This window comes from Leucopleurus acutus (genome assembly GCF_964270905.1).
Source record: "Leucopleurus acutus genome assembly, chromosome: 13".
In the NCBI taxonomy this organism is placed as follows: Eukaryota; Metazoa; Chordata; class Mammalia; order Artiodactyla; family Delphinidae; genus Leucopleurus; species Leucopleurus acutus.
The window spans coordinates 84,258,149-84,282,135 of NC_139155.1; the positions used below are offsets into that span (position 1 = coordinate 84,258,149).

Genomic DNA, 23,987 nt, shown 5'->3' on the forward strand with positions numbered 1-23,987 from the left:
GGACGGACTGCAGCCTCGACTGGAGCCCTGGCAAGGGCATCCCCCTCCCCATAACGGGCTGGAAGACCCTGCAGGCAGCCGGCGCGGGAGTCGCTGCGCCTCACTTTTGCCCTCCTTTCCACCTCTTGGTTTTTCCCCCCGAGATGTCTCCGCAAGAGGACACCCTTCCCCAGCCCGTGGGTCGGGGGCACCCCTCCCCCTGCAGTGAGGGCTTTAAAAATTATCTAAATGAGTTGCTGCCGCGACAGATGCCTCCGCCCCCCAACCGGCGCCCGCAGAGCCTCACTGCAGGTACCGCCAGGTGAGCGGGGCTGGACTCGGTCACACCTCGGGCCCCGCCTCACCTGCGGGCGCGGCCGTCGCGGTCCTTCAGGCGGCTCCCCCCCTCGGCGCGGTCCTCCGGGCGGGCGGCAGCGGGGGCCTGCGGTCCATGGGCGGGGCGGCGGGCGGGGCTGGCTCCCGGCTCCGGCCCTGCCCCGGCCCGGCCGCCGAGGGAGGTCAGTGGGCACCGCCCGCCGAGCGCATCTCGCCGGCTCCCACCCGAGCGCTCGCCGCGGTGCACGCTGGGAGCGGGGGCCGGGGCGGCGAGGCCTGTCCGCGCTGACCGGGAGGGCGGCAGAGGCGCCGGCGCGGCGGCGGGTCTGTGTCTGCGGGGAGAGGCGGGGGAGGCCGATCGATACTCACTTCCCGGGGAGGGGGAGACGCCCCCCTCCCGCAGCTGTTAGGGGTTGGGGAACGGACCGAGGGGAAGGGAGGGTCTGGCCGGTGGGACGCAGGCGCAAAGCTCAGGTGCGGCCGCACTGCGGTTGCCCGGGGTAACGCGGGCCCGGGTGGGGCGCGGGGGAGGAGGAGCGAGGCGGGCGAGCGGGAGCGCGCGCGCGCGCTGGGCGGTGGGGGTTGGGGGGTACCCGGGACCAGCCTGGGATTGGGGGGAGGGCACGCGCGGGCGGCCAACGGGGGCGGGGGCAGGGGAGGGGGGAAGGGGAGAGGGCCGGGCGGCGCGCATGCGTGCGGCCCCCGCTCCCCTGGGGCTCGCTGGCCTCGTGCGTGCGCACGCGCGCTGTCCCCCGGAGGCGTCTGGGTGTGCGGAGCGCGCGCGCGCGGCTTGGAGGCGCACCTGTGAGGTGTCCCTTGAGGAGAGGGAGGGTGGGTGCGCGGAGTCCGCGGCCTGGGGCGCTTCAACCCCTCACTTGGAGTGAGTTGTGCGCCGGCCGAGCTGCAGTCTCTTTATTTCTTCTGAGTCAAGGCGGGGGCGGGGGGCGGGGGCCGGGGAGTGGGCTCGGGGTCGGAAGAAGGATGAGTGGATTAAAGAAAAAAAAAACAACCCATCACTTAGGATGGGCCTCGAGCCGGGGCGGGTGCCCGGGCATCGGTGGGAAAGGTCAGAGCAGCTACCGCGCAGCTGGGCGGCCTGGCGGCCACCGGGCCGGCCCCGGGGAGGGCAGCCTGGCCTCTGGCCTCGGCGAGCCGGCGTGGGCCCGCAGTGCCGGGGAGCGGGGGTTACAGATGGCGGCAGGGTGCGCGGCGGCGGAGGTGCAGCGGCAGGGGCGAGGCCGGGCGGAGGCCCCGCGGGAGCCGGACTCCCGAGCCGGGCTCCATTGTTGTTGGAGCTGAGGGAAGGGGGAGCAAAACAGCTTTAGAAACCCGTGAAGCCGCGCCTTGGAGCCTTTCCAGGCGGGTCCGCGGAGAGGCGGTAATGGCCGCGCCGTGGGATCAGGGAGCCAGGCTGTGTCGCGGAGAAGCTTGGCTGCATGATGTGATGTTGTGTTTTTTTTTAGAGCGCCTCGCGTCCCAGCAGAGCCAGCCGAGCATCCTACTCAGGTGATGAGGAACCCTCCCGGCACCCAGCGCAGATCGCTGCTGCCGCTGGACGCCTCCATTGTTTGACCATAACAAGGGCCGGATTCTCAACCCAGGTAAACTGGATGGCAGCGCCGTCGAGCTCCCTCTCACCTCCCACATCCAAAGGAACCTCCTCTCCTCTTTCAGGACTTTACTCCAGTTTTCTCCCTGTGCCCTGCTTCTGATTAACTCAACATATCCACCTCCCAGACATTTCCCCATCTGGCTTAATCTTCCCGCATCTCTCTGCCAAGTCACCTCTCATTTCCCTCAAAACTCAGCTCCTTTGTGAAACCTTCCTTGCCGAACTCTAACAACTAAATCTCTCTAGGAGGAGCCTGTTCCGGACTTTTCTAGTTGATAGTTGATTGGTTGTTTTATTGCAACAAAGGAGACTAGATGTTTTTTAAAAATTCTGAGCTATTGTTTTTTTTTTTAAAGGAACGTTTTGTGATAGTTTATTGTTTTAAAAGGATCGAACTGTTTTTGTTTCTATATTTTGTCCTTTTTTGGGGGCGGCCCTACTTCCTTGGTAGATGCACAGCTTTTTAGAACAGAAAAATGACCTTCGTGTTCAACCCACAGGTTAATTTAAATTTTAAAAATTAGTTTTAAATTAGCAAAGTAAAGCATTTTCTTTGTAAAAATTAAAACATTACAGAGATGGGCTAAAGTCTTTGTCTACAAATCTCTGTCCCCAGAGATAACAACTATTATGTTTGGTGTGTATCCTTCTAGATCTTTAAAAATGTCTTTACGATCTAAACAATGTGTGTACTTGTATTATCTTTGACTGTTTTAACAAGTACAAGTGTACTCTAGCTTTCAGTTTTAGCATGTGATGCATTCACTCATTTTGCAGAACTGCTGCATCATGTTCCGTAGTTTGAGTGCACCATAGTTTATTTAGCCATTTCCTGGATTGATGGCAATGGATGTTTTAACTTGATACTTAAACAGCTTCTTTGGTTGTCGTTCTCTAGTGAAATGACATTTTAGTGAAGGGAGCACAAATCTACACTAATTACAGAGCCTAAGCTTTTATGATGGAAGTTCTCTTTGGTTCAGAAATTTACATGTAGGAGCCTCCACCCCTGCCCCCGTTGTAATTGTGACTCTACTACTTTCAAGTCCTGTGACCTTGGGGAGGACATTTAATTACTCTAAGCCTCAGTTTTCTTTTCTACAAATGATGTTAATACCTGCTCTGTCCCACCAAGTTCAGTCATATGATGTATGTGAAAGTCTTTGTAGAGTGTAAAGTGGTATACAATGTTGATTTTATTGGCCTTTGTGATCTGAAGGAATTTTTAATTTACAATATAATTTATATTTTCTTTTTTGACCAGATATGTATATTACAGAATACTACAGATAGCCAACTTTGAATGCTGTTTAATTTCTGATTTTGCTATATTTTTACCAAGTACTGTTAATACATTAGACTTTTGAAAGAGTATTTTACAAAGCACTTTTCATAGTGCTTTACATACTTTAAAAATAAGGCATAAAAATTAGTTGCCTGAGAATAAAGTATCAGCAACTTGAACACTACATAAAACTCTCATAATATGTAAACAGAACTTACTTTCTAGTGATGTAAATTTGTGTATGTGTTTTTCTGAAGCAGCAGCAGATTCAGGTTAGTTTTTATGTCCTTTGAGTAAAATGGATTCTTATGGAGTTTGCAGGCAGTATCAGAGTTTTAACGGTAAATATTTATTGAATATGTGATGGGTATCGTTTTAAGATGTAAGAGATACCATTAGGGGCTTTGTAGGTGTTTTTCTTTCATTCATATATGCATGAATGTTTGTAGTGTGGTCAGCAAAATCAACTTGACCCTGTTCTCTTGTAATTGATCAATGGGGGGAGAGGAGATCAGAAATTAAACAATCGCGCAGCTGCATGTAGAATCATAAACTGGTATCTGCTATGAAAGTGAAGTAGCATTGGCTATGAGAGAGTAGAAAAAGGGGACCAAATTTTAGATTGCAAAAAGAGGGCCCAGGAAAGACTTTTTTGCAAAAATAAGATTTGAGCTGAGATCTGAAGGGTGAGTAGGCGTCAAGTAGAATGAGATGGGGGATAATTTTCCAGGCAGGGGAACAGCCTGTAGGAAGGCCCAGAAGGGGGGAAGCTTTGCCCATTCCGGGAACTGAAAGAATGACGTGTGGATAGATTATGGTGGGTGAGGGGCAAGTGTGGCTAGGCAGGGGCCAGATCGTGTAGGGTCTTGTAGGGCAGGTTAAGGATGTTTTATTTCACCCTGAGTGAAATGGGAAACCATTACAAGGGTTCGGTTTTAAGTAGGGGAGTGACATAATCAGATTTGCATGTTTAAACAACCACTCCAGCAGCTGCGTGCAGAATGTAGGGGTGGAGAGTCGGAAGTGGGGGAGACCAGGTAGGCCATTTCAGAGGCCTTTCTAGAAGAGAAGTGGTCTTTCCCGTCCAGTTCACGTTGACTTTAAACTACCAGCTAAACTAAGGTCAAGATAGGTATTTGATTTTAAAAATAAATAATTGATTTTAAAAATAAATAATTCTTTATTTCTAAATCGTAGGCATAAAAATGCACTTTTTTAATGCGAAAGGCACACATATGTTAAACTAATCATACTATGCGTAACAAAAAAGTATCAGAATCAAATTAAAATTTGGGGTATTTAACATGTTTTTGGTAAGTTTTGTCAAAGCAGGAATACATGAAATAAGACTGAGGCGAGGCTCTAAAATGAAAAGGGAAACATTTGTAGATGCTGTTGGCTTAAAAAAATGAGAATAACAAAAACAGACAAAAAAATCGAGAAAGTGACTGGGCGCACAATGTGTATATAAGAGTCATAGCTTTCCGAATACTAAAAATATCCTGGCAGAAACTAAATGGAAAAACAACCAAAACAGCAGGCTCTGATCACAATGCAACAAAAAACAAGAAACAGGTAAGCACAGCCTCACCGAGACAAGTGCGGTCTGCCTGGAGGAGACCAGAAAACATCCTGAAAGATAAGACAGAATGTCTTAAACAGAAGGACAGGCCGTATTCCTGGATGTGATGTTTAAACGTTATAGAGATGCCCTTTTTTGGGTGAACTGGACAGAATAGTGAGTAATGAGGTGGGACAAACCCTATCTGATTGTTTAAACATATTGTAGAATCATGTTTGTTCTGTACAGGTCACTGGAACCTATTCAGCACCCCAGAGATAAACTGTATATGGGAATGTAATAAATGACAGACCATCGTGAATGCCCTTCAAATCAGGAAGAAAATATGGAAGTAAATATTAAACATCTGGAAAAAAGAGTTATGCATGCTGAGGTGGACAGAGCACAGGCTTTGCAGTCACACAGACTTGAACTGGATTATTTTAAGTGAGGAAAGTAATACCCACCGTGCAGCTTTTGTGAGAGAGAGATACAGGTCTTCGCACCTATGGGGCACTCAAATCTGTTGCTAGTTAAAATCAATGTATTAGATTATGTACACATTTAAAACTTATTTAAGAAGAAAGAGAAAACAAAACCCTAGGATCAAAAACTAAACCACAAAGTAGGAAAATATTTATGACAAATATAAGTGAAGAGTTAATATCTTCAACATGCAAAGAACTCACACAAATCAATGAGGAAAATCATGAAAATCCCCACGTGGTTGCAGGATGTGGATAGTTCACTGGATAGAAGTATAATTTGTTCTTGGAAACATTTGGAAAGATGTGTGATCTCACTCATAATCAAATAATTGGTAATTACTCCTATAGAAAAGTAAAATTCTCTTCTCAGTAGCAACAAAACCAGAACACATTTAAGAGTAAAACACAAATGTACAAGAGCTTTATGAAAAAAGTAAAAACCTTTACCTGAAGAATTTAAAAGCTAACCTAAATAAATGGGCAGACATTACATGTTTCTGGAAGGGACGGCATCTTTGTAAAGATTGCAATACTCTACAAATTAAACTGTAACTTCAGTGTTATTCCAGTTGAAATCCCAGTGAGTCTTATTTCTGGACACTTGATAAATTGCTTCTAAAATTTGTCCAGAGGACTAAATGTGCTAGAGTGGCCAAGAAATTTTTCAAGCGGAAAAATAGTGATGAACGATTTGCTATGCCAGATATCAAAACATACTGTAATGGTACAGTAATGTAAATGGTGAGCACAAGAATAGACAAGCTGGTACATGGACAAGTAGAATCCAGTAACAGACCCATATATATATATATAGGAATTTATTATATAATAAAGTTGGTATTTTGAAACAGTTGGGCAGTGGTTGTTTGATGCATTGTATAGGGGAAAATGACTATTTGGAAAGAAAGATTCTACTTCCCCATATTCAAAAATGACTTTTATTTGAATTAAAGAAGTAACTCAAAGACAAAAACACCTATAAAAGTACTAGAAGAAAATATAAGAATTTATTATGTTGGAGAATGTATTATGTTGGGAAAAATGTTTTTGGGGTAGACCATTTAGGTAAGACCAAGGCCCCAAATCGTAAAAGGATGATAAGTTGGAACATCATCAAAGCTGATATTTCTGAGTGACAGAAAAACATCACAAGGTGACAGACTGGGGAAAAAGTTTTGGTAACATGTATAAACAAAGGATAATAGAATTGACACAATTAAGAAATGAATGGAGAATATGAATAGTTCTGAGAGAAATGAAAATATCAAAGCAATGACGGGAAATTCAACCTCACTTGTGATTAGGGCAATGGAAATTAAAACAGTGAGTTTTTTTTTGGGGGGGGGCTCTCAGGCTAAAATTTAAAAGCTGCCCAAGGATGTAGAGAAAAAGGTACCTCGTATATTCTTGGGAACATAAAATTGGTTCGACCTTTCCAGATGACAGTTTGCCCAAACCTGTCAAAATTTTAAAAACACCCATATGCTTTCATCTAGCAGATACACTTCAAGGAATTGATGATATTCTAATAAGAAGATACAAGTTAGTTTGAATGAAGTCTGTCGCAGCATCACTTAGAATGAGGAAAAACTGAAGATGAACACAAAAAATTTGGTGCCTGTACACTACGGAATGTTACGTAGCTTTTTAAAAGAGAGGTAGATTTGTATGTATTGACATAGCCTGGATAGATGTCTAGAATATATTTTTGAGCAGGTTTAATTCCGTTTCTTTGTAAGATACAAAACAAAATAGTGTGTGTGGTTGTGTGTGTGTGTGTTCTGAATAAAAATAGAGACAGATCTAGAAAGATATGTGACTACTTCTGAGGGGAAGAGAATAGGGGAGACTGAATTTTTATTTCTGGGACTGATTTTATATTTATTTCACAATGTTTTGGATTGTTGAAGGTTTTTTTTCCTTTTTACAATGAGATTTACTTGTAATGAAGATTTTACAATTTCTTACTTAATAAAGGCCTAAATTTAGACTAAAAAATTTTAAGACCTAGGACTTACGAGGATGTAGCAAAAATGTCACACTCTTATGTTACATTAGACATATGTATCAAGAGCCTTAAAAGTAATCATATTCCTTGATGTAGCAACCACTTAGGAGCCATCAAAGGAATATTTTTATTTTTATTTATTTATTTATTTATTTTGCGGTATGTGGGCCTCTCACTGTTGTGGCCTCTCCCATTGCGGAGCACAGGCTCCGGACACACAGGCTCAGTGGCCATGGCCCACGGGCCCAGCCGCTCCGCGGCATGTGGGATCCTCCCGGACCGGGGCATGAACCTGCGTCCACTGCGTCGGCAGGCGGACTCTCAACCACTGTGCCACCAGGGAAGCCCAGAGGAATATTTTTAAATACAGAGAGGCTTTGCATACAAAAGATATGTATTGTGGAATTATTTTTAAGGGTGCATTTCCTATAACTTTAAGGGTTAAGTTATGGTACATCCACTGGATAATATATTACTGGCCATTAAAATATTTAGGAAGAAAATGTATTAAAGTGCTTATGACAATGTTGAAGGAAAATCAGGATGCAAAATTGCATACGTGATATGATTAAAACCCTTAGTTAAACAGAAGTCCCAACAACCCTCCACAAAAACCTATGATGGAAAAATGTCCAGAAGAAATTAAATGAAAATCTTAAAAATTGTGGATTTTGGGTAGTAGGATGTTGGATGATTTAAAATTTTTTGCTTTTTTGATTTTTCAGGATTATGTTATTACATCTATAATTTGTTATTTCATTTATTTTGGAACGTTTACTTTAAAAAAGTACATTATATGTAGAACATGTGTTAGCTGCATGGTTAATAGATATATGCCCTTTAAAAATATAGATCTGTCTTATATATTAAAGTGTCCTCTAAAATGTTCTCTAAAAACTAATATCTAAACATTTTTTGAGTGATACATTTGGAGTAAGTTTGAACGAATTTTGTCTCTTCCAACTTTTGGACGAAAATTGCTTCTTAGCAATATGCAGAATAAAAATAGTTCTCGTTTCTTGTAACTGTAGAATAAATGCAGAAACTTAAAACATGGGCTGTGGAATTTCCTAGTTTGACTCTTGTTAACTCTTCGTGTTCCTAACGCACAGATCCAGTCACAGAGCAAGTTGCATTTAACTGAGTCAGGATGAGTAGCACTTAGCCAGCTGGACCAAGGGCAGAAGCATTGAGAGCCTGATTATTATGCAGGGCCTGCAAGTGACTCGGCAGAGTGGAGCTCAGGGTGCCTCGGGGTATGCAGTGTAGGTGAGGCTGAAGGGGTTATTCTAAAGGCATGTGCATTTGTTCCCTTGCCAGGGGTTAACTGTGGACCTGCAGTAGGTTCTGTGGACGTGGAGTGGCATGTGGCTTAGTGGAGGACAAAGCCGAGGAAGTGTGATAGTGGAGATAGCGTTGCGGACATGGAAGGGCTCTGGGGGCACATAAGAAGGTACCCTACGTGACCCAGATTTGAGGGTAGGGGTGCCAGTCAGGGGAGGCTTTCTAGAGGAGGTGAGCCCCGAAGGTAAATGGCGGGAACAGCAAGTGTGAGGGCCCAGAGGTCAAAGGAGCGTTGGGGGGCGGGGCGGGGAGTGGTTGAGGCCTAGGAGCAGACAGAACCTGGCGAGTCTGAAGAAGTTTGGTTTGGCTGGAGCTAGAATCGGAGTGGGCAGCTGTGAGAGATGAACCAGGAGAGGTAAATAGTAGCTAACGCTGATCAGAGTTTGAAAGCCTGGGACTTCCATGGCGGTCCAGTGGTTTAAGACTCTGCACTCCCAATGCAGGGGGCACGGTGTTCGATCCCTGATTGGGGAACTAAGATGCCGCATGCTGCATGACCAAAAACAAAGAAACAAACAAAAAAATATATGCCATATGAATAAATTTGGAAATTACACTGAGAATTAATGGAACCCATTGAGAAACTTTAAGCGGGGTAATCAACAATCCATTTTGCATTTTAGGAAGATTACCTCACAGTGGGTAATGGGTTAGAGGAAGGCAAGCCTGGAGGCTTTGCAGTGTTCCAGGGGAAGATGGTGGCCTGAATGACAGCTGAATGTCGGTGAGGTGGGTGGATAAATTCAGGAGGAATTGAGGAGATAGAGTGACAGAACTTCGTGAGTGGGAGGAGGGTTGATGGTAACCAGGTTTCTGACTTGCAATTGAGAGACTAGTGGACCCATTTACTAGAGTTGAGAACAGAGTTGGCTTTGGTGAAGAGGTGACAGATTGAGTTTTGGACGTGCTGAGTGTATGGGGCTTGTAGGACATGTAGGATCTTCCTGAGAGAATTTGCAAAGAATGATTTTATGATGCAGATACATGCTTTGTTATATGAATGACTGAGTGCTGTGCATAAATCCATTATTAAAAATCAGTGTTTCTGTGTGGTAAATTTTTCTTGGAATATGATTACACATCTATGTATTGTTTAAGATTGGGGTATCTGTCTAGCTTAGACTGGACTGTTGATGTCTTTTATATGGAGTTAAGACTTCATGACCCTGACTTTGGGTAATACTGTGGTTGCCTTTTGGGCTAGACTGACTCTTTGAGCAGGTGGTGGTCCTAAAGTCAGTCATCCTGTTGTCAGTACTGCTGAATAATTGGAGCGATTTCTATTGATGTTTCCAAACTGGTCGTTCCACACAGAGGTGGGCCAGGACGTAGGCAGAGGGGTGCCCTAGGTCTGATCCATCCGCAGGTGCCTACCTGGCCATAAGAAGTTGTCCTAGTCTATTTGGGCTGCCATGACAAAATACCGTAGACTGGGTGGCTACAACAACAAGTATTTATTTTTCACAGTTCTGGAGGCTGGGAGGTCCAAGATCAAGGTGCCAGTAAATTGAGTGTCTGATGAGGTCCTGCTTCCTGGTTCATAGATGCCGTCTTCTCGCTGTGTCCTCACGTGGCAGAGGGGCGAGGGAGTTCTCTGGGGTCTCTTTTATAAGGACACTCATCCCATTGTGAGGGCTCCACCCACATGACCTGATCACCTCCTAAAGGCCCCACCTCCTAACACCATCACACTGGAGTTAGGGGACACAAACATTCAGGCTGTAGCAGAAGTATGGATAGAGGTTGGAGAATCATTCACAGTGTCCTCACCGCACAGCTGGCATGGAAACCGTGGATGGGTGAGATTGTGTAGACCAGAATGAGGAGGAGCCCAGAGCAGAGCTGGGGCATATGACCCATCAAGGAAGAGGTAGGGGAGACCTTGAAATTCTCAAAAGAATTCATCAGAGAGGAGGAGGATGTCTTAGAGAACATTTGGTTAAAAGAAAATGCATTTGAAATGGCTCAAGTGAAGGGGGATTTCTGAGGAGGCCACCATGGCATCCAGGGCTGTTTCTTGGCTGAGACCCAGTGGTGGCTGGAACGTCAACAGGAATCAGTGCAGCTGCTCTCTCTGCCTTTGTCCCTCCTGAGTCACTGTCTCTGCCAGGTCACGTTATAGACCCAGACTTTCCACGTCCCAAGTCTAAACTCTCAGGGAAGAGCATCTGATTGGTTCAGCCCAGCTGATTGGGTTCACTGTTGCAGGGCCTACAGGGGCAGATGCGCCAGGCGGTGAGTGCAGAGGAGGGGCTCAGGAGAGGGCGGTTCCTGGCAGCTGAGGAGGAAGTTCCCAGAAGTGGCAGGGGCAGTAGTTTTAAATGTTCACAGATGTGATAAAGGGATAAGGAGTGAAACTAGATTGGGCAAATCAAAGTGTTTAGCCTAAGTTTAAAGAATTACCACAGCTAATCCAAATTGGGAGAACTACAAGATGGATAACCAGTGGCTATGGTAGATACTCATTTGGACAGAAGTTGGAAGAAGGGAGATTTTCAAAAAAAATGAAGTTTAACTTTGGCGTTGTATCAGAAGAATTCAAAGTTTGATTTTAAAAAGCAGTCATTTGTGTTGCTAATACGAAAGCATTTCTACAGCTTTATTCTAACTCTAGAATATGCATTGTCTCTTGTGTCACCTGATATAAGAAATTCAGTAAAGCTATTCTAGAGCTCATTTATTTTTCATAACCTGCAAGTTCATAAAATAATCATAGCTTATTTCCACATCTAATTTGGCAGCGCCTTCCACAGTGTTGTGACAGATCTTGTGAGGAAGCCCTTGTTAAAGCCAGAGCAAACGTCTGTCCCAAAGAGGTTAGGTAAATGATAAAACAACTCATAAAAATAATCCGAACCCCTTTCCTTCAGAGTAAACCCCATTATGTCCCTCTGGCTTTCAAAATTATTTTTAGATGTGCATGTCAAACGTGTAGGATTAAGCTTCATAGGATTTAAGACTATTTCAATGATTCAAAATACTTGGCATCGGCCAGCAAACATAAGTCAGGTTTTTAGTTAACCAATATGCAGTAACATTACTTTATCTCTATATTATGCTAGGATTAGGACCTTGTGATAAGCAAGCGCCCAGACTCACAGTTAGGATCAGGGAACCTGCAGAAAGCAGGTTGTACAAATCTTCATGCTGCTTAGCAACGAGTTAGAGGTAGTAATCCACTGTGAAATTCGTTTCAGGTTCTAATGCTGTCGTGTAAATGGCCATGAAGATTTCTGAGCAAGTGTTTGAGCGCCCTCTGGAGGCGTTCTGCACGGTTAAAACAACTCCTACAAAAGGTTCTCTTTAACAGCCCGAGTTGAGAACGCGTGGACTGGTTGGCTGGCCTGGTGGGGGTGTAAGTGGGGAGCAGCGAGGGCTGAGGTGGAGCCCACGGGAGCACCGGTGCTTAGGGGGAGCAGGAGTCTCCAGCAGGCTGAGCATAAGACTGTGGTGGTGAGAGCGGAGTCACAGAGGGAGAGTCCTGCGAGATGAAGGCTGCGCCCGGAGGCTCTTCAGTGGCGTAGTGATGGGTGGAGGAGTAAGTGGGAAGTGGAGCGATAGAAGTCGGGAAGATAAGCCTTGAAGAAGCCTGGGTGGGGAAATGGAGAGAGAGCATGGCAGCTAGAGAAGGCATAGGATTGAATATGGGTTTTCCTTAAGATGGAAGAGGCTTAGCGTTGGTTTAAACGCTGAGAGGAGAAAATAAGCAGAGATCAGATGAAATGGAAAGATGTGTAGGGTGGGGAGGGGGAGAGAGTTGGATTTAAAGCTCCCAGCCTGGGAGACTTGTTGGGGGAAGATGTTGCCTTTTATAGGGACTTCATATGGCGAATTAGTGATTTTCAGTTCATTGTGGGATGATAAGGAAATATTCCTGTTATGAGAGAATGTGGAATTGTCATCATGGAAATGGTTCTCATTCAAGCCAGGCAGGTGGTTGAGCTAAAAAAAAATGGAGTCAGGATGTACCTTTAGCGGACACTGGTGTTTAGAAAGAAGGAATAAAAGAAATGGTCAATGCCTTCAGCAAGGCCTGAGGAGAGGTGAGAAAGTGCAGGGAACTGGGGACAGAGGAGACGTGTGTAACCTAGGGTCAAAGAGTGAAACAGGAGCAAGGGTCTGGCCTTGCGCTCTGACGAGGGGGGCAATGGTTTTGTTTGTTTGGTTGGTTTTTCTGTTTTGTTTGGCTGCACCACACAGCTTGCAGGGTCTTAGTTCCTTCACAAAGGACTGGACCCCGGGCCCTCGGCAGTGAAAGCCCGGAGTGTCCTAACCACTGGACGGCCAGGGAACTCCCAGGGAACAGCTTTGCAGAAGAGGCGTCGTGGGGGTGGGGTATAGAAGGGGGAGTGGGTGTGGGGGGGCAGGACCGGGAAGTGTAGAGGTCTGCAGGGAAGGCCAGCAGAGAAGGTGGGGAGAGGGCAGTGGTCGTAGCTGGAACAGACGGTGAGCTTCTCTGTGCTCACCCAGTGAGAGCCCTAATCAGCAGTGACTGTGGAAGGAGAATTATATTTGCCTTTCTGCTTTTACAGGTATAAGATTTAAATCTCGTATAACTTCTGAACTACCTCCTGTTTTTCTCAGATTAAGAATCTGGCCAAATGGGAGAGAATGTTTGGATCTGTTCCTGACATTCATGGTGACTCTTGCACAAGGAGAGAGTAAATGTGACCAATTTTTGATTTATTATTCTGACAGATGTCCTTCAAACATACAGGACCATTTGTAGCCTGAATAACATGTTTTCCCTTCTTTTTGGTAAAACTAATAGGATGGCTAGTAGAAGTTGTTTGGCTTCATTTTTGTAAAATATTACATTAAGAAAAAATAATAGACCCCTAATTCAGGAGTGCCAAAGTTACAGTGTGTTTAAATTTGGGAGGTGAGGCTTGAGTTCTAACTTCAGACTGCTTGGTTTTGAGTAGTAAGGCATAATATTTAAGTGTAAACTTCTGCGGAGGGCAGGGTGGGTGGGTTGCAGCTTACACCCAAGCATGTCTCCTTCCGCGGGACTGGTTTGCAGTCCTTAGAAGGCCTCAGCACTCTTATCTTCGGTGGCCTTTACCATGTCACATATCAAACGTATTAAAAAAATGTACCCACATCCCACATGAAATAAGCTTATACAAAACTGTGAGTTAAGCTTCATTAGACTAGTTGTAGGCATTAAACATTTATTAACTTTGATTTTATGATTTTATTTTCATATTTTACATCCAGTAAATATTTTTTTCAGGTCTCAAACATTTTCATAGGCCATTGAGATGCTCATAAGCCCTAGGGCCTGTGCCGAAGGAGCCTAGGGAATGAGACCCCCCCCCGCCCCGCCCCGTTCTGTTGCGACATCTAGGCACGTCTGGCTGGGGTGGACTTGCCAGGAGTCTGTTGGTTGGAGGCACCGAGCTGCCTCCTGGGAAAACTCCATCCTCAGGGGAGCTGAAGTAACTGTTTTAGTTAGCGATTTTCTGTTGCAAGGAGCAGAGATCCATTCCATTTTAGGAAACGGGATATGGCGTAAGGATGCACCTGGGCCAGAAAACTGTCGTTAACTAAGGCAGCTCGGAGACAAGCAGTCTCTCCTATCGACAGTGGGGTCTCAAGGCAGCTGTCTTTCCTTTGCGTCTTTTTCCTCTTGCTGCCATCTGGTTTTTTCTTTTTTCCTGTCCCATCTATCTTTTCTCTACCTTACTTAGAGATTCTACTTCCTCATGACTCTGGTTTGCTGTGATTGCTCGTGACCGCTCCAGTTCCTTTGTACGTAGTCACCTTTCAGCTTCATGTCTCCTGGCTAATCACCTCGTTTTCAATATTGTTTAGATTCCTGAGAGAGAGAGATTGGGAATACAACTTTGTTGCAGCTTTTACTGTTATTCCAGGCCACAGCAGAGGTCACTGTTAAGCTCATGGGTCAGGTGTCTGCACGTAGTCTAAGACCCTGTGGTGAGGTGAGATGGAGCGGTTATATGGTCTGCAGCAGCTGGGCCTATCCTTAAAGCTGAGGCCGTTCCCATCAGTAGGATTTGCAGGCACCATGATTGGCATGTGTAATTCAGCAAGAAGAAAAAACCTGGCCCCCTCTCAACCATTTGAAATTCCTGCCCTTTAAAGTATATCCTATTAACAACCTTCATTCTGAGTCAACCCTTTGTTCCCATTTTAGAAACTAAAATCCCTAAATATATTGAAAGCATTTTTGGTTTTCCTTTTTCTCCCCATTTGACTCAGTTTCAGATGTTGCAGGGTCACTCAGGGCAGTCTGTAGGACTCCATTTCTCATGTTAGTGGTTTCTGCTGAAGTGATAGAGCTGCTTCAGATAGATGTTAGCAGAGTTGGCTTAACTCCAACCTCGTATCATTTGCATGTTTCCTTCCCCCCAGATTTCTGGGGAGCTATATAGACATATAGTAACTTAGCACCGTCCCTAGATTCCCCACATTTAGGAGAATGTTGCATCCGAATGTTAACATGGCAGCAGTTTGATCCCTAACTCCCTTAATGTGTCATCACTTCCCAAGGAAAAGAGATGTTCCCCGAACTTTAAAATACATCTTGGAATCTATACCCAAACTACTCTTAGCAGTTTTAGAATATAGCAGAGAGGGGAGGAAGTAGATGGAATAAATAAAATAATGCTAATGATAGCTAAACTTCGTTGAGCCCTTAACAGTTTCTAGACACTGTTTTTTGTTCTTTTGTTTTTTGTCGCGGTACGCGGGCCTCTCACTGTTGTGGCCTCTCCCATTGCGGAGCACAGGCTCCGGATGCGCAGGCTCAGCGGCCATGGCTCACGGGCCCAGCCGCTCTGCGGCATGTGGGATCTTCCCGGACCGGGGCACGAACCCGTGTCCCCTGCATCAGCAGGCGGACTCTCAACCACTGTGCCACCAGGGAAGACCATAGGCACTGTTTTAAATACTTGTCATGCGTTAATTTATTTAACCCTTAAACTACCTTATAATGTTACCTTTCAAGGTCAGTTGCCTTTTATTATCTCCATTAACCCCACTCTTAATCTCTTAGGTGAAGGTTGCACAGCTAGCGTGTGGTAAAACCAGGGTATGAACTCGTTCACCCCGCCTCTAGTCTCTGCTCCTTCAGCAGCCTCTCACCTGGAAAATAAGTGAGAAAAACAGTATTGATTTTAGACTCTCTAGGATTCCAGCCAATCCGAGTCAGTTACTCAGTATCCAGTGTGAACCTAAAACTCAATTTGGATAAAGTTCCTATCAAGAGGCTACTTATGATACTAGAATTCCTATATCTTGAAGGGAAGTTGTGCAGGCTTGCCTGGAATTTCCTTTCTAGAGTTTCTCAGGCTTTCTCATCCTCTGTTCGGCCCTACAGGCCTTGAATTCCATATTTTTATATAAATCCTAAATATAAGTGGGTCTACCTATCTTCTGAGCTGGGACCCCACATGTATAATAGTCAGCTCTTCAAAAAACTTTGTGATCCTAAATTCTCCACAATACAAACCTTCTACTTTTCTCTCTGCATGTTTCTAACCCAGCAGGATCCCGAGGCTTTTGTTGCCCTTCAGCCACTGTGGGCCCTGCCTCTGCCTCTTCTTCTGGAATGTCTTGGGGGTTTTGACTTCTGTCACTGTGGTAAGTTTTCCCCTTGTTTGACCGTTTTCCTCGATGGAGAATCGCCCTCAACTATTTCTAAACCGAAACTGTCTCTGGAGTTTTTTCTAAGCATGTTCCCTTTCGGACTCAGTGAGGAGGAAAGTCTCCCTGTCTCATGATTTTTCTGAGAAAGCTCTTGCCTCTCTCTGGCTTTGAGTTCTCTAGGCCTTAGACAACTTTCCTTAACTCTGAAGACAGCAGAAGCACCTTTGTCCCATCTGGAGTTCCTCTTTGTACCTCTGGAGTTTGATTTTCTTGATTTCATGTAAGCCATTGGCTACTAAAGCTTCGCTCTCTCTCTTCCATTTTCCTTTGCTGTCCTGAAGGCCTTCGGGACCAGAAACCTGCTTTCTAGACTGATGCCCTCCTGGTTTTCTTTCCATTGGTCCTGTCTTCACTGAGATATCACAGCTTGTTTTTAAGCTGAGTTTGTTACTCCGTAAGTTTCTGGTGTTTTCTTCCAAAGTCTGAACAGCAGCTTTCTCCTTAAATTTGAGTTCCTGAAAGTCTTCTTACTGGGGACTCTGTTACATCAGTCTCTGTGCAGACATGATTCTGAGAGCAGCGTGTTTCCAGCACAAGCATTTTTTCCCTTCATTTTCTTTTGAGCCTTTGGATTTGTGATCATTTTTTAATAATTTTTTTTTCCCTTCAGCTTGACTCAAGAAGACAACGTATATTTTACATAGGACAGGTATTTGTTCCTCTTTATTTGGTCATTGCTGAAATCCAAAATACTCCAGTTGAACACGCAGTCTGGATCGCTGTGGTTTACGTTCATGATAAAACTTTACATTCTTGCTATGCATGGCTGGGCAGCAAGAGGAAGGAGAACCCTGTCTCAGTGGTTGTTGGCCTGGGGCATGTGGCTTCTCATCTTTTTCCCTCACTGCCAGAGGTTGAGTTCTCAGCTCTGGGCCTCTCCCTGCCCTGACTTCACGTCCCTCCTGCACGAGGAGAACTGACTCAGTGAGATAAAGGACGTTTCAGTGGCCTTTGCTGTAGTGGGTGTAGTTACCGTGCACAGTGAGAAGGTTAAGCCTGTGGGGAGGTGTGGTGTCTTTCTCTTTCCTGACTCTACTTGGCAGGGTGGGAAGGCTGGGGCTGCTCCTGACCAGCCCAGGGGAAGAGAGGCTGCTCTCCTCTCTTCCTCCGGGTGCTGGGTTGACTTCCAGGCCCCGGCCCTGTCTGGAAGCCTGGGCGAGTCTACCTGGGCATGGTGGCAAATGATCTTTCTCTCTTCTCTGTCCCTTTGTGGCTCCATTCTCTCTGGTGTTGACTTGGGTCCCCTCAGTCAGCCTCCTTTTTTATGAGTAGTAAAACTTGAGATACAGGCCTAGTAGTTTATGAATTCCTGTTCTGCCCATAATTACTTTGGTCTCAAGCTCAAGGTCACCACTAACAGAGGGAAAAGGAGTTCTCCATGTGATCTAGCCCCGCTGTGGAATGCTGCATCAGGAATGGGATTCACAGGCCTAGCTAATGATGAAGTATTCATGTGTTTTGTATTTCTGGTTCAGTCCTATGCACATTTCTGCCTAGAGTTCCTGGAGGTGAGGAGTGTTCGCTGGGACCACTGGCCAAATTTGTTAGTAGTCTTTAATAGCGTATGTTTCCAAAATGGCACTGATCACCCTCAGGTGCTAGTCCTACCAGGTCAAAAGCCTGAATGCTGACGTTCTGCACTGGGTTTTGTAACCATTCCCTGGCTCTTTTTGAGAGTGGGGTGGTGATGCATTTCTCTCCATGCTAATCCTGAATTCTGATGGCCATGGCCTGTGCGGTTGTAGGATTATGCTTGTCTCTGTGTGGCTGTAGGAAGTTAGCTGCTCTTGCAGTGCGTGCTTCCTGAGTGAGCCTGCTGCACAGCTCTGTCACGCCCATACATACTTACCTTGGTTTGCCAAACAGAACAAGTTACAGGTTGTGACCCAGGCATAAAAATATCCAGAATCGGAGATATTTAAAGTAGTCAGATTCATAGAAACAAAGCAGAATGGAAGGGGGAGTTGTTCAGTGGGTACAGAGTTTCAGTTTTGCAAGATGAAAAAGTTCTGGAGAGGTTTCACAATAATGTGCACATCACATACTTAACACTACTGAACTCTACACTGAAAAATGGCTAAGATGGTACATTTTATTATGTAGTTTTAACCACAATTTTAAAAATGCATAAAAAAAACAGAATCCCAAATCTCTAATTTTCTGACCTGCCAACTACCGTTATACTCCCAATCCCAGCGTCACTGGGGACAGTCCTGTTAAAAATCCACTTTTCATTTCTGTCGCGGTCTCCTGGGCCCAGTCTGTGTGTATCCTTCCTTTAGCTGGCCAGGCCCTGTGTGACCTTCAGGTATTTCCTTTGCTTCTCCCTGAGGGTGGCTTGAGCTTTCTAGTCTCTGGTCCTTTTTCTTCTAGGCCCGAACATGGATTTTGTCCCTGTAGGTCTTAGTCCTCCAGCAGTACGAGGAGGAATCAAGTCTGAAAAACGAGAGTCATTCTCACTGTGCATTAGAGCTCCTCTGACCTGAGCCTGCTGTGCTTGCTGTCCCGGCCCTGCCCCGGCCCCACTCCTGCAGGCCTTGGAGCAGGGGAATCCCCTGGCCCAGTTGTGAAAGGCTGGTCCCCTGAGGAAGACAAAGCCAATGGAATCAGCCAAAGGGAAGGGACAGGAAAAGGCAGGTTGTGCAGGCGAGGGCACAGTCTTACAGGCTGTAGTGCTTAGGTGCATTGACTCTCTAAGCATCCTTGTTGTGTCCCGAAAAGCTTTTGTTCTCAGTCCCCCCTCCCATACCCCCCACTGCTTCCCGGTCTTCACTGCTCCTTCCTGGGGACAGAATGAGGCAGAGGCCCTTAAGCCCCGTGATGAGAGCGAGGGTGAGCATCTGTATGACTAACAGTGGGTCTGACCATCCATTTCCTGGATGAGTGAGTTGAGGCTGAGAATGAGTGATCTGTGGCCACACAGCTGTTCAGTGTCAGATCAAGAATTTGAACTTAGAACTTCTTACTGCAAGCCCAGTGTTCCACCCACCAAATTATTATGATTCCTAATGTATATAGATGTTACACATTTACTAGATAAGGTAAACTTGGGCCTTATATGTGGTACTCACACAGGGGCCATCAGTGAAGCAAATCACATCGTGTCCCATTCCTTGGGCGTTCCTGTGTACAGTGTCGAAGAGCAGGAAACAGATGGTGTGGTGGTGGAGTCCAGAGTGTGAGGAAATGTCACTGCAGTCAAGGATTTTAAGACAATCCTATGAATAGAGCATCAAGAAGGAAAAACTGCTGGGTAGAAGCGGGAGGTGCAGGAGACAGACACGAAGGTGTGAAAGCAGCGCTTGACTTGGAGCAGAGGAGGAACCGTAATTACTGGGAAACACACTGGGGGGTCTTGGGAGGCCTCTGCCTGTGACATGAGGCAAATGAAGGAGTGTGTCATGCACTAGTCAAAATAAGGGAAATAAGGAAACTCGCATTTATTTGGCTTCAGCCAAGCTGGGGGCACTCTGATAAGTACTTTCACACTTACTATCTTCTTTAATTATCACAGCAAAGGGTTGTAGACACGATTATCCATATTTTTACAGATCAGTCTTAGATCAGCCGGGGTCACACAGCAAGCGGCAGAGCCAGGCCCACGCCCCGCTGTGTCATTCCAGAGGTCATTTTTGTGGGAGGACTGGGCTGGAGGGAAGCTGAGGAGTATATACCTATGTCATCCTTTATCACCGTAATCACACAGGCAGTTGTCCTTCTCAGACTTCCTTCTCAGACTCAGAAGAAAACTTGGCCTCACTCCCTCCATACTTTTTGTTGCCCTTCTCCAGACCTAATTTCATAGCCTCTGAGATAATTTCTAGTTAAAGAAAAATCAGGCGCGGTTTCTTTTGTCTTTTATCTTTTTTCCATTAGGAGTCATTAAACCAAGTCACACGAAGAGCAGTTGTCCCAAGGACAGGAGCAAAGCAGCTCTCTTCCCTACGGATCATTAAAACCCAGAGCCCAGATCCTTAGCCACTGAGAACTTTATTAGGCGCGAGGTCAGGGAACCTAGGACTTTCAGGACTTGTGGGCAGGAATAGGGGGCGGGGAGAGAGGAGCCCACACACGTGGGGCCCCAAGTAGGAAACGTGGTCGGGGTAGGGATAAGGTGGCCCCCTGGGAGATCCTGGGCGAGCGGCTGAGGAAGCCAGTGGCAGGGGCTCTCTTTTAGTGCTCAGGGGTCACACTGGATTGGAGTCTTTTCTCACCCACTGGTGGCAGGGAAGCAGAGGGGAAGGCATCAGAAGTGATGTAAAACCCACTGTTGTCATTAAAGGTGAGTTGGAGACTCCTGCTCAGGCTCAGAAACTCCTTTGACCTAAAAAGTTGGCCTCAGTGCCCTCAGGGAAACTGTCCCTATAAATTACCAAGGCAGCTGATAATCAGTGGTGGATTCAGGAAGTGCTGCTTGAGCGCCAGGTCGGGGAGTGTTGGAACAGGGGTCAGGGCAGGTTACTGAGTAGACGCCGTGTGAATGGCAGCCAGTGGCCGGTGACTGACGGACTGTTTCAGGAGCCTGCTTTGAGGCCACTGTGGTTTTCCGAAGCGTGTGGTACGCCAGTGAGTAGATGCAGCGCGTGAGCACCTGAACTGGCCCTTAGGTGGATAGAAGCCTGGACCGTGTTGTGAGGCTGGGCATTTGGCCCCGGGAGATTTAGGCCCCGGAGAGAGCTGCGTGCTTGAGCCACTGTAAGCGAGGCTGCCCTCTCAGCTTGGACTGCCTCCAGCTTCCCGTTCCTGAGGTCAGCCTGGAAGATGAGGAAGCCTGCGTTCTCACCTCTGTGAGTGAGAAGCACACCTCAGGAACGCGGCCCGCAGTTGGGCCTTGCAGGGGCTTGTCATTGAGGGCAGATGAGGTGTGGGAGCGGACTAGCTGGAGGCCTTTGGGGCTGCCGTAGAGTGTTGGGGGAAGCCAGCCACCAAGGTGCGAGGGCTAGGACCTTACAAGGTGGACTTCCCTGTGACCCGTTACCGTAGAGGTGGCCCGGGGCCCGTGCAGAGGGACTGTAATGAGGAGAAGCGGCCCTGGTAGCTTGAGAAGTGACGTACTGGGAAAAGTGTGGGAAATAGGAAGGGCCTTTTGGGCAGCCAGCCTGGGTGTCTTCCAGGCCGCTAATATCTTCTATTCAAGGACCGATGGTGATGTAGGAGCAAAATAGAGTGGGCTTGACATTCACAGTCCTAATCGATGCGTTACAAGTGACTGCTATAATCAAGTTATTCTGAGACAGGTAGCCGAGCAGAGATGAGGTGGACTGGGCCTGTGGAGCTTGAGTATCTAGGTCAGCTATACCCTGTTATGTGTAGTTTAGACTGGAATTTTCTGGTAGTGAGATTAACAAGGAGGTAGATGCTGCCTCTGTCGTGTGCCCAGGTCCCTGCAGCACACGGGGGATGGCCTTGAACTTCTTAGCCCTGTTCCTCTGCAGCATGCAGGCACCAGGGACCTGAACAGCCTTTCCATTTATTTTTTGTTGCCAAGGCCTGTAGAAAAGGGCCAAGCAGAGGTTCCTTAGCATACCACTGCCCAATTACTATCTGAGTGAGTTGATTTGTGGGACTTCCTGATGGTTTGTGAGGAGGACGAGTTCCTAGCCATGCTGGGGACACGTTCCATGTTCTCTGTCCATGAACAGGGACATCCATTATGTCCAGGGGGAACCATATAGGATAATAAGAATCACAAGGCCTTGGAACCAAAATCAAGGTCTTAGAGGAACACATTAGTGACTTCTACCTAATGGGATAATTTCTGAATCCTTTATAAAACATCTCTCTGGGTAAAGAGTTATTTCTTGTAGTGTTCATCTTTTAGTCTTCTCATGTACGGAACTTGACTTTGGGGTTATTGTAGAAGAATTTGGAGGGTATTTTTCTTACAACCAGAATAATGATGGCTGATGATGGAAATTACTAGCTATAAGTAAGTGTTCATCTTACAGTTTGTTCACATACTTTCAGCTTTAAAAAAAAAAGTCGGTTTGAGATGGAATCTCAACCCCTTTTTGGTCTTTGGATCCTTTTACGCTTTAAGAAGTGTTATTTAAGGACCTCAAAGAGCTTTCTGTCTGTGTGGGTTATGGGCATTGATGCTTATAATAGAAATGAAGACTAAAACTTCACAAAAAAATTAATTAAAAAATAATGACAAACTCATTACACATTAACACAAATTACATTTGTATGAAAAATAGCTATTTTCTAAAACAAGAAAACATTTATTAGGAAGAGTGGCAATATTTACATCCGCTTCTGTGTTCAGTCTCTGGCAATATGTTGTTTTAGCTGAAGTAGATGAAGACATCCAGCCTCACAGACAAGAGAATTGAAAAAGGGATTTCGGTAGCCTTTTCAGGTAATTGTGAGTTCATTTGTGACACGATACCGAAACTTGACAAGTGGTAGGTTCCTACAGGTTAGTTGCAGTGTGCAGTCCTATCAGTGAACCTTTTGTACTGTGCTGTGTTAAAAATCCCTGGTCTCTTTTGTACTTTGAATAGATCTTTTACCCACAATGATTTGTTACCTGACACATTGGTCATTTGGGCAACATTGGTTCACTTTTTGCAGATCCTGAGAATGTTTATATGTTCCATTACATGTAATATCAGAAAATTCACGGTAAGTGTTGCTGTCAGTCTCATCAGGAAAGTCTTCAAGTCTCAGGAAGTTGGAGAGCTCACGGTGACAGGAGTTTTCCAAAATCCCAATTTTCACCTGAAGGCTCGGATTTGACAGTTGGCAGTAAATACCATCAGTTTCCTGTTATCTGAGATGTCTGTCCAGCACCTAAGTCTGCATAGCAAGTGTGTAGTCACTCAAGTAAAAATGATGTTCTGTCGAGAAGAAGAGGCGGTTCAGCTTGCAGCTCAGACAGTTACATTTATACAAGTGCTTTTCCTTTAGGCAACCATTGCCCTTGGGTATGCGACCTGGTATGCTTCCATTTTAATCTAGAATATGATAAATGTACATTGAAAATATATTTGTATGTATTTCATATCAATGTAATAAACATAATATGTTTAACATAAATGTAATAAATGTAATAAAAGGGTCTAGATTTAGTAAAATTATTTTTTTATTGCTTCTTCAAGGATATTCTTTTTTTTTTTTTTTTTTTTTTGCGGTACGCGGGCCTCTCACTGCCGTGGCCTCTCCCGTTGCGGAGCACAGGCTCCGGACGCGCAGGCTCAGCAGCCATGGCTCACGGGCCCAGCCGCTCCGCGGCATGTGGGATCTTCCCGGACCGGGGCACGAACCCGTGTCCCCTGCATCGGCAGGCGGACTCTTAACCACTGCACCACCAGGGAAGCCCAAGGATATTCTTAAGTGAAACTTTGGCTTACTGTGAGCCCCTGGAGGTGAAGAACACTTTGACTACAGGTATCACTTGGTGCCTCTGCCGTAGGGCTCTGTGTGAGGGGCCTGAGGAGTCGGCAGTTTACCAGCCAGTACTTCTGCACCCTCCATGCAAGTGTCAGCACAGTGAAAAAAGTAAACTACATCTTACTGTTATTTTGAAAATCATTTTGATCTTGATTTATAAGGGTTTTGGAACCCCCAAGAGTCTTGGTTTTTGAGAACTGCTGGTCTACGACAGTAACTGGAAAGAACTGAGCTTCCTGAGGTTGGACAGTTGTTCAGTATCCCGTGCTCACAAGTTGGGTTTTTTGCAAGAGACTCAACTTGTG

The 23,987-nt window shown here is 45.8% G+C and overlaps 1 long non-coding RNA gene across 3 annotated transcripts in view; it reads left to right on the forward strand.

Annotated features, from left to right (window-relative positions):
• Positions 1–575: 575 nt before the first annotated feature.
• LOC309970730 overlaps positions 576–23,987 on the forward strand; it is a 35,865-nt gene continuing 12,453 nt past the window's right edge. Inside the window, exons 1-3 of one of the 3 annotated variants that reach the window (XR_014326701.1) lie at positions 1,131–1,195; positions 1,779–1,916; positions 16,128–16,221. This is a non-coding gene — a long non-coding RNA (uncharacterized lncRNA). Of the gene's footprint in view, positions 640–1,130; positions 1,196–1,778; positions 1,917–16,127; positions 16,222–23,987 lie in introns of those variants that run through there. The other 2 variants (XR_014326700.1, XR_014326702.1) reach the window with 2 other exon arrangements.